At 53.0% G+C, this 10,226-nt stretch overlaps 1 protein-coding gene across 5 annotated transcripts in view; it reads right to left on the reverse strand.

Annotated features, from left to right (window-relative positions):
• LOC113207075 (microtubule-associated protein RP/EB family member 1) overlaps window positions 1-10,226 on the reverse strand; it is a 389,806-nt gene that overhangs the window by 317,420 nt on the left and 62,160 nt on the right. The gene's annotated exons all lie outside the window — the stretch shown is intronic.

Raw genomic sequence — 10,226 nt, forward strand, 5'->3', positions numbered from 1 at the left:
CGAAATTTAAGCCGTTCCGAAGTTGACGGTCGGTCGGTCGGCCGGTCGGTCGGTCGGCCGGTCGGTCGGTCGGTCGGCCGGTCCGTCGGCCAAACCGTATCTTATTTTGACAGCCCCGCAGGCTCCGCAAGCGCGCGGTCGCATCAGCCAGAGCCGAATTCTACCCATCGGCTCTGACCTCGGCGCCTTACGGCTCGAGCGAGTAGGCAACCCACCCGCGCGCGTGCAGAGCTGTACAGTCGAACTAACGGGCGGCCGAACCCCTACTTGCACACTGTGCAGCGACAGGAAGTAAAATCGTGGGGAAAAACAGGAATTGTCTTCCTCTGGCGGCTGTGTTCCGGGCCTCATCCGGATCCAGATCGAGCACGGCTACCCCATTTCCCCGATCCCTACCCGACCCCTGCCCGATCAAGACCCGGGTAGGGCCCAGCAGAGCTCATCCACTGTGTTGAGGGCAAGCTTCGAGGTCCAGGTCGGTTACGGGTGGATACAGTTGCCTCAAATCAGGGAAGGGGGACCCCTTCCTTGATTTTCTCGATCCTCGCCCGATCGGTACCCGGATAGCACCCGGGTGAGCTCTACCGGGTGCTATTTGGGCGGCATCCGAGTCCAGATCGGGGCCGGAAAGATCACTATGAAGTACACTGGACCTAGGCCCCTACCGGCATCTGCCATGCCAAGCACGGACGCGATACGCTGCTATTCGGACCCTATCCGAGTGCTGGTGGGGTCCTAGACGGCCCTATCCGGGCCCTATCCCGCCCTGTCCGGGTCGCATCCGGGTCACATCCGGGTGCCCTCCGGACTGCTCCGGGTGCTATCCGGGTGCTATCCGGGTGCTATCCGGGTACCATCCGGGTCGCGTCCGGGTACCTACCCGGGTGCTATCCGGGTGCTATCTGGGAGGGACGTTGTCATGGGCCGTCACACGAATGCATTTGGTGACGACGATTCCTCCGGCCGACTCTTTATTGGCCCGGACCGGAAGGGGCGGTATGACACACTGCACCGCAGCCGCCGGCAATTTCCTTGAGATAAGCCCTGGGAAGAGGGGGCAAAGTGAGCCCCACCCCCTCCCCTACACCTCGCCTCACCGCCCTATCACGTCTCATACCCGAGCGCTGCTCCTCCATTTCTTGCACTGCCGCCGCCGCCGCCCGGCCGGGGCCGCAGAACAACAAGCTCTTTGGGGCTGCAAACCCAAAATGATTGCCTCGGCTAAAATCCCCTTCCCCTCCGGCAGCTGCAGGGGCGGCACAATAAGGAGACGCAGGTCCAGGAGGGACAGGTCCGCGCCGGAGTGGAGTAGGAGGCGGGACTTGCGACAGGATGGGTGGCGTGGACAAAGCCATAGATTATCTCCAATGAGCCGTGCATGGTGGGGCCGGACGCCCTCACTCTCAACTATCATTTTGCACTGGGATTTATAGATGTTATAATTCATACCGTTTATTGCCCCCTATATTTTTCTCTTTCCTTTTTTCCCCCCTTTACTTCTTCGAACTCGGGTAAAAATATGCGTGGAATAAAGCCGGGCCGGTCCGCGTGCCCGCCGCCTCCAGGTTCGTGAGGGATGGCGTCTTCATCGACTGGGCGTGGCGAGGCGTTGCGGGCCGGGTCCAAGCGGGGAGTGGCGTAGCGTAGTGTGGCGTGGCCGGGGCCCTGACCTGGGGTAATGATGTCCTCCCAGCCATCCATCCCGGGTAGGCCGGGCGCAGCGCACTGCCGCGGCTCTGTATAATACACGGTAACGACTGTCGCGCGGGAGGGTCGCCCACCTTCACGAGCCGAGAGTTTGGGAAAAAGTCTTCTGTGTGACCGGAGCAGCACGGCAATAACGGGAAGACCGATATATCGTCTTTTTTTTTGTTAGATGATTCTTCTTACCGCGCCCACCTTGAAGTGGTCTTATTTGTTTTTGTTTGTGTTCCATCTTGGGGGCATATATCATCCACCGGCGATGAAACGAGCCATCAGGCATTTACGTACCTTCTTCGTTCTCTTTGATTCGCATTGCGCTTCGACAGTAGACAGTATGTACCTTAGGGAAATTATGGACGGTTACTCAGTTGTTTGTCGGGTGCATCTATAGCCGTCTATAGCGCTTCCCCACGAGGCTAGGCAGACCCTCGCCACGATGGTGTGTGGTGTGTCAATGTGGACTATGGTTGACAAGCTCAGGCATAGATGCAGCAGCCCACTACAGGATAAAAATGACCCCTCCCACTAAATTGTCGTGAACTGTTTGTACGCAGCTTCAAAAAAGTGCGTGTTAAAAAATACGCAAGGATAGCGGTGCAGAATTGGTTTGTAAGTTGCGTATATCCCAGTCAACAAAGCAGCTCAAATTTACTTTCGGGAGGCATTGGGGATGATCCTATGGGAATCCCTCACAAGTACTACCGGGACGTCCCGAAAGTACATGCCACGGAGTTCTTTAGGACGTGCTTGGCAGCATGTCCCGATTCACATCCCGGCTAGGACCTAATTGGGAGGCACTTCTGATTGGATGTACTGAGAAGTTACTCCTCAGGACATACCAACGGTGGAGCTCCGAAGGGATGTCCCACCGAGGTGCTACTTAGCATGTCCCCAGACAGGACATACCATCCAAGTACCTCCTTAGGTAGACCTGCCGATCTGCTGCTATGGATGTCCCACCGAGGTGCTACTTAGTACGTTCCCAGACAGGACATACCATCCAAGTACGTCCTCAGGTGGACCTGCCAATGTGCTGCTAGTGATGTCCCACCGAGGTGCTACTTAGTACGTTCCCAGACAGGACATACCATCCAAGTACGTCCTCAGGTGGACCTGCCAATGTGCTGCTAGGGGCGCAACAGCGGGGTTCTACCCAGCATGTTTTAGCAAAGACATAACACGCGGGAGCTTCCACAGAATGTCCCATACTGCCCCGAAGGGCACCCTTTAAAGGTTCTGCTTACTATGTTCTCGAGCAAGTAGAATTTTATGTAGATACCAATTTCTAACGGCGTATATGAGCAAAAGTGGTAATTAGGTGTATTGTTTTGCTAAATGAGAACAAAAGTTCACACTGAACTGAAACTGTGAAAGTTAGGATGTTTTTAAAATTTAAATAGGTTTAAAGTTGGAAGAGGAGTGGGAAACGAAATAAATAAACAAAATATAATTTTAAAAAGTGCACAGTAAAATGTTAGTTGCTGTATTATAATTTGCGCCTACGCCAAGTCGGCGCGACCTCGTCGCAACCCAGTAACGACCCAGGGGAGGTCCCCAGATGGTCCCCGGGAGGTCTGGGCGGTGCGCGGCACCCCGTGGCATGACATCCTGTTCCTCAAGCCGTCCTCCTATCTCGTCTCCGTGGCCCAGTCCGGAAGGCCCTCGGCAACTTCATCTGGGTGGGCAGCATTTTTCGAGTCCCGCTCGATGTCCTGGTGCAGCCGCCGCAGATAGGGGGCCTTGGCCTCCACGACCCCATGCTGAAGGCCAGGGCGATGCTAGTCGCGAGGTGGCTGACGGCGGCGCGCTCGCCGACGCCGACACTAGCCGGCGGCTGGCTCAGAGTGCTGGCTGTGCTGCATCCAATGGGCACGACCTTGTCCACCGCGGTGAGGCACTTCGAGGACGTGCGGGTTGCTCTCAACGGGGCCTCCGTCCCCGCCAAGCTCCGCGGGAAGGACCTCACGCGCGCCCTGTACGCAGACGCCGTGGACAACAACAGGACCAGGCCGAGGGTGGAGGCCGCACGTAGTGACGTCTGCTGGCCACGGATCTGGGCCAGAGTGGCGTCCAGGACACTGTCACTAGAGGCCCGGGCGGCCTGGTACAGAGCAGTGCACCGAGTTCTTCCAACCAGGGCCAGACTGCACACCATAGGGCGGGCAGACTCACCACAGTGTGAGGCTTGTGATGAAGTGGAAAGTGTCAGCCACAGGCTTGTGGGGTGAGGGCCAGCCAGGAAGGTCATATGGAGATGGGTCACTAGAAAGCTAGAGGCATGGACAGGAAGTAGGCTAGGAGAAAACCAAAGAGAACTTATGATTACCCCAGATATTGTGGTCCCCCAAGAAAAAGAAATAACATTTACATGGCTTATCGGAAACGTTGTGCACTATCTTTTAAAAACGAGTAACCCAGACATCACAAACTTTGAAAGAAAACTAACAGATATGAAAATAAAGCTAGAAACCAAATCAAAATACAAAATAGACTTATAAGTATGTAAAGACCCAGGCAAGGACTGATGAGCAACAAAAAAAAAGTGATTTGCAGGATTTGTGAATGTAACAAAAAAAAAACTGTGATACTCTAATATTGTTAACTCTTTTTTTATTAAAATAATAATATTGTTAATGTTACTGTTATACTGCTGTTAAATTGATGTTAATAAATGTGTTTAAAAAAAAAAAAAGTGGGCAGCGTGGTCGGCCAGTAACCCTGAGGTCGCAGGTTCAACTCCCGGTAAAGTAAGGTATTTCATTACATCATTAATTGTTAATTACTTGAATATAACTGTAATGTGTGCAAGAATACCATAAATAGACTAAGGAAAAGAATCATTCAAGAGAAGAAAAAATATTTTAAGTTTATAAATGTCATTTGGAAAATGTCCGATAATACTCTCTACCGGGAGTACAGTCATTGTCCCTAAATTCGGACGGTTTTTGAGGAAAAACGCCTGTGATATCTAGAATTTTTGAGATATGAAAAATCGCTGGGGATTCTAGAATCCTCACGTCGAGACGCACCTACCACTCACCGAAAATATTTTTTCGCGCTAACGGTATAGGGGTGAGGGCTGTTTGAATCGTGTCCGTATTTAGGAACCAATGCGTCCTAAATTCGGACAGCTTTGAAAAATTATGAAAAGTGAAATTTTTTTGGGGGGTATAGAAACTTCATGAAAAAATTTGACCTTACCCTACCGTCCAAATTTTCGTATCTGGTATAGTCTAGTCGCCAGAACTGCTTAAAGATCGCTTTTAATGTGCCCTTAATTCGGACAGTTGTCCCTTTTGCATGTAAAAGCCTATGTCCGAATTTAGGGCGCATTGCAAAAACGCTTCCCAAAACTAAACCGTGCGACGAAAAATCAAAAACTTGGTGTCATATTGTAGATAAAAGTACCAAGTTTCACATATGTTGTGGTCAGAATAACCCGGGCTTACACTGTTCGGAGCCCCAAATTCTTGCAAGACACATTTAAAAACGCCTGTTTTGGGGGGCTAAAAATACAAATTTCAGGAATTTCTGGAGGAAGCAATATTGCTCACACATTTATTTTTGTGGCAGAAATGGAAACTTGGTGGTCTTACCTTCCCAACAAACCCATAGAAGTTAAATTTTGTCAACGCATAATGGATTTGGAGGCGACAATAGTGAAATACGGCAAAATGTCCGAATTTAGGGCGCAAGTCCGAATTTAGGAACAATGACTGTAGTAGCCGAGAACATTCTTGAAAGATGGTTATCAGAAGCTCCCACGAGTGTCCCAATGGGAGGTCCTGGTGGGATGTCCCCATCACTTGCTCAGGGCCCGACTGGAGTCGCATTCGGTAGTACTGGGGGACCTCCCAGCTGGGACATCCCGCGTCCCAACTAGGTCGTACCCGAGATGTGTTTAGGACTAAGGCTTGTCGACTGGGATAGAAAAGTTCACAACAATTTGGTGTGCTGGGATCCACAGGGGAGTTTGGAGTCCCGGATCCCCCGGAAACAAGCAATTATTCCCAGGGTAGCTACCGGAAAACTCAGAACATCCCCAGAGCCGCTTGTTTCTAGGGATTCCCCTAGGACTCTCTGAACTCCTCTGGGGAATTAAGAAAACTACTGGGAATCGCAGGGCTTCACCCTTCACACCTAGGTGCCTACGGAGATTTTTTCCTACTTTATCGGGCAACACTGCAGAGTTCTTGGTAGCGCGGCATTTAATGTCGTGAACCATCGTGTGGTGTCCCTGGCACCGGGGCAACCTTTGCGTCCTGGTGTGAGCCCTGGCTCCCGACCTAGGACAGCAGCTGTGGACACCTCGTCTCGTGCACCGCTGCGCTGCTGCTCGCTCCCCGCTCTGCCCGGTGGCGTCCGCTCCGACCTGTTTAAAGCGAATCGCTCCTCCGAGACCGGCTGGTGGTTGGGCTGGCCCGGCCCCGTCCGCCCTGCCCAGAGCGCCCGGCCGGGTCCTCTCTCAGATCAACGGTAACCTGAGTGTTGCGCCACAAAGGACCATCCATCTATCTAACTCGACCGCGACCCACCGCTGAAGCCACGGCCACCGATCCAGCGGCTAGCCCCCCTTCTCCAGACTCTCTTTCTAACAAGACAACTGAGACGACGAGGCATCCGGTCTCCCGAGGGCCCAGTGGACACCCTGCCTGCGGTGCGCCAGCGCGGGGGCGGCGCGGGGGCGGCGCGGGTCGGGCTGCCCCGCCAGAGGCACGGCGCGGGGGCCTAAGGCGATTAGGCCGCGTTTCCATGCCCCGCTGTCGTCTCCTTCCGCCTCACCTCCGCTTCGGTCGGGAGCAAACAAAAATAAAAAATAGGGTTTGGCCAGATGAGGACCTACACAGTTTTGCTTTGTAGATGATAAATACTTCGTAATTTCAACGCAGTGCTTCGTTTGCCTGCAGCGCAGCTGTTGGGCTGGCACAAAGAACTCTGTAAACTGTTGCGTATAAATATCATAGACAGCGCTCTGCGAGCACAAGGCAGCTATCCCACGTCTGTCGGCTGCACACACGCCCCCGCACCGCGCCACACGCGTTCATATTGGCCCGCGTGCCAGGCGGGGCGGCGAGACCCGGCGGGTCGGGTCTCCGGAGCTTATGGGAGTAAATTGTTTTGGGGAGCAATCAAAAAATACCTCGAGCGGCTGGCACGAGCGTGCGCCTAAACCTGCCGTTACCCCCTATCGCAAACGCCTCTCCCTGACACATCCCTCCCTTCTCTCTCTCTCTCCCTCCCTCTCTCACTCACTCTCTCACTCACTCTCTCACTCTATCTCTTCCCTCGTCGTTTGTTATGGTCTCCATACTCGCTGCCCTATCGTTCTCGTTCCCTTTACTCCTAACTTTTGCATAATCGCCCAGCCCCAAACTTTCGCCCCCCCCCCTTCTCCATATCTCCCGTCCCTCTTTACCCTTGCCGCGTCCGTTGCGTCTTCATATATATCTGCCTCTTTGTCGCTAATCCATCGCGCCACCGTTTTACTATCGCTTACAGCCTCCTGCCGCGCCAACAGTGCTCCCCTCGTCGCCATCCCTCTCACCCTCCTCGACGACATCCCAATTAAAAGCGTAGGCCGCGATTTATAAGGCCGTTTTTATTAGGCAATTACACAGATGGGGAGGCGGCGGCGGAAGGGCGGCTGAAAAATATATTCGCCCCTCCGGCCGCCTCCCCTGTGCTGGAGGGGTGCGCCCCTTGGCCGCCACCGCGGCGTCGCAACCACCCACGTTACCATTTGACTCTTCCCTTTACTTAACATGTGCGTATTTCCTTTTCCTGTGCACTCTTATAGTAAGCGCTACCCGGCGAATCGTTTCGTCCCAGAATAGGGTGAGCAGCAGCAGCAGCAGCAGCAGCAGCAGAAACCCGGGGTCGGAATGTGTGTGATATGGCTGTCGAGTGCAAATGCAATTCGGTGCAATTTCCGGCTGCAGCGACATGCCCTCCGCCCCCACTCTACGCTACGCCACGCCGCGCCACGACCCACAAAGTTTGACTCTGGTTAGCCAGTGCAGATCCGCGTGAATCCGGGCGTCAAACGGAAACCCCAAGCTAGCCAGCCTGACCGCACTGGCGCGTGAATAAAAGTGGGGCAGGAATGTAAATTTAGCGTAGCTACCCGCTGCGGTGTCGGTGCAAAAGCATGTTTTTTTCATTCTTGTATATTTTTTTTTGGTTTGGTTTTGTATAAATTAAAAAAGGTTTGCCGGTACGCGTGTTCGTTCGCGGAATCTACATGTAACCAGATTGTCAGGAATATCAATGTGGAAAATACTTTTCTATTTTGTGTGTTGTAAAATTACAGTTTGAAATTGTGAAAATTACAAGTACAGCCTATTGACTTGGAATTGATTGTCGAGCGAGAATGGGCTGTCGTAAATTCACAACATTGTGTGTAAATCGGTATATCACAAAAAAAAAATGGAAATCGACGAATATGTTTTTCACAGTGATGGACTAGGGCCAGGGAAAATGAGGGTACCGTTTCGAAACTGTTTCACAGTTGTCCCCGTCTCAAACAGTCACTTACAACAATGCACAGCTGAACGGCGCACACTGCTGCTGTGTTTGCGTGCCGTGTATACTTCTCTTCCACATGTGTCGCGTGCGCGGCAGTGGGGCGTGGCGGCGGGCGCGCGGCGAGTCAGCCGGACCGGTTCGCTATTTCGCGCCGCAACATAAAGCAAACTGGCGAATGAGCCGTGCTGGTGTTATTTGTTTTTGACCAAACCGCCGCGCTGTAATGGCCTGGCTTCCGGTCACCGCGCGCGCGTCACCCACCGCCCCCCAACCCTCCCCCGGGCTCCTTGCCCTGCTGCGCCGCGCCTGCTGCCCTCCTCCCCTGATGGAACTGCGGGATAGGATCCGGACACGACGTTCATCCTGGATGCATCCTGGCGCGTCCTCGCTCTCCTATGACGTCCACGACCTATCTCAAACACGTCCGCGATCCTGCGTGTCTGAATCTCATCCAGACCTATCATATCCAGGACGTATCCCTGTTTGTCCCAGATCTGTCAGCTATCCTCAGCCCATCCAAAGCACGTCCATGATCCTGCGTGTCTGAATCTCATCCAGACCTATCATATCCAGGACGTATCCCTGTCTGTCCCAGATCTGTCAGCTATCCTCAGCCCATCCAAAGCACGTCCATGATCCTGCGTGTCTGAATCTCATCCAGATGAGCCGCGTCCACGCATCATCCACACCTATCTGAAGGCCATCCACGCGTATATAAGGGCCATCCCCAGTCGATCTTATTCGGTCGTATCCACGACGCGTCCGAGTGTATGCGAGAGCACCCATACGATGCATGCGTCGGGATGTATGACAGCGTATCCAAGACGCGTCCGGATGAATCCGATCGCATCTAGATCGCGTCCGAGGGCATCCGTTTGCATCCTGGACGCGGACAGATGTATCTGGTCCCATCCAGGACCCGTCTAGATGTACCCTAGCATATCCAAGACGCGTCCAGATGTATCCGATCATATCCAGAACGGGCACAGATGCATCCGGTCATATCCAGTACGCATCCGGATGCATCCAATCATATCCAGGAAGCGTCTGAGGCTTCCGATCATATCCAGGACGCGTCCGTAGGTATCCGACCATATCCAGGACGCGTCCGGATGCAACCTGATCATATCCAGAAAGCATCCAGATGCATCCGATCATATCCAGAATGCGTCCGGATGCCTCCGGATGTATCCAGACATATCCAGGACGCGTCCAGACGAATCCTGGATAAGTCTCATCCGGAATGCGTCCGTATATATCCAGATATATCCAGGATACGTCCGGATGCATCCAGACATATCCAGGATGCATCCGGATGTATCCAGACATAACCAGGACGCCTACGGACGAATCCTGGATAAGTCTCATCCGGGATGCGTCCGTATATATCCAGATATATCCGGGATGCGTCCGGATGCATCCAGACATATCCAGGGTGCATTCGGATGTATCCAGACATAACCAGGACGCCTACGGACGCATCCTGGATATGTCTCATCCAGAATGCGTCCGTATATATCCACATATATCCAGGATGCGTCCGGATGCATCCAGACGTATCCAGAATGCATATGGATGTATCTAGACATATCCAGGATACACCTGGACGCGTCCTGGATATGTAATATCCTGGATGCGTCCGTACATATCCAAACATATCCAGGATGTGTCCGGATTTATCCGGATGCATCCTGGATATGTCTGGATGCATCCGGACGCATCCAGGATATATCTGGATATACACAGACGCAATCTGGATGAGTCATATCCAGGATACGTCCGTACGCGTCCTGGATATGTCTGGATACATCCGGATGCATCCTGGATAAGTCTGGATGCATTCGGACGCATCTGGGATATATCTGGATATATACGGACGCATTCCGGATAAGACATATTCACGATGCGTCCGGACGCGTCCTGGATGTGTCTGGATACATCCGGATGCATCCTGGATATGTCTGGATGCATCCGGACGCATCCCGGATATATCTGGA

The sequence above is a fragment of the Frankliniella occidentalis genome, unplaced genomic scaffold, assembly GCF_000697945.3.
Source record: "Frankliniella occidentalis isolate FOCC.00 unplaced genomic scaffold, Focc_3.1 Scaffold19, whole genome shotgun sequence".
Lineage (NCBI taxonomy): Eukaryota > Metazoa > Arthropoda > Insecta > Thysanoptera > Thripidae > Frankliniella > Frankliniella occidentalis.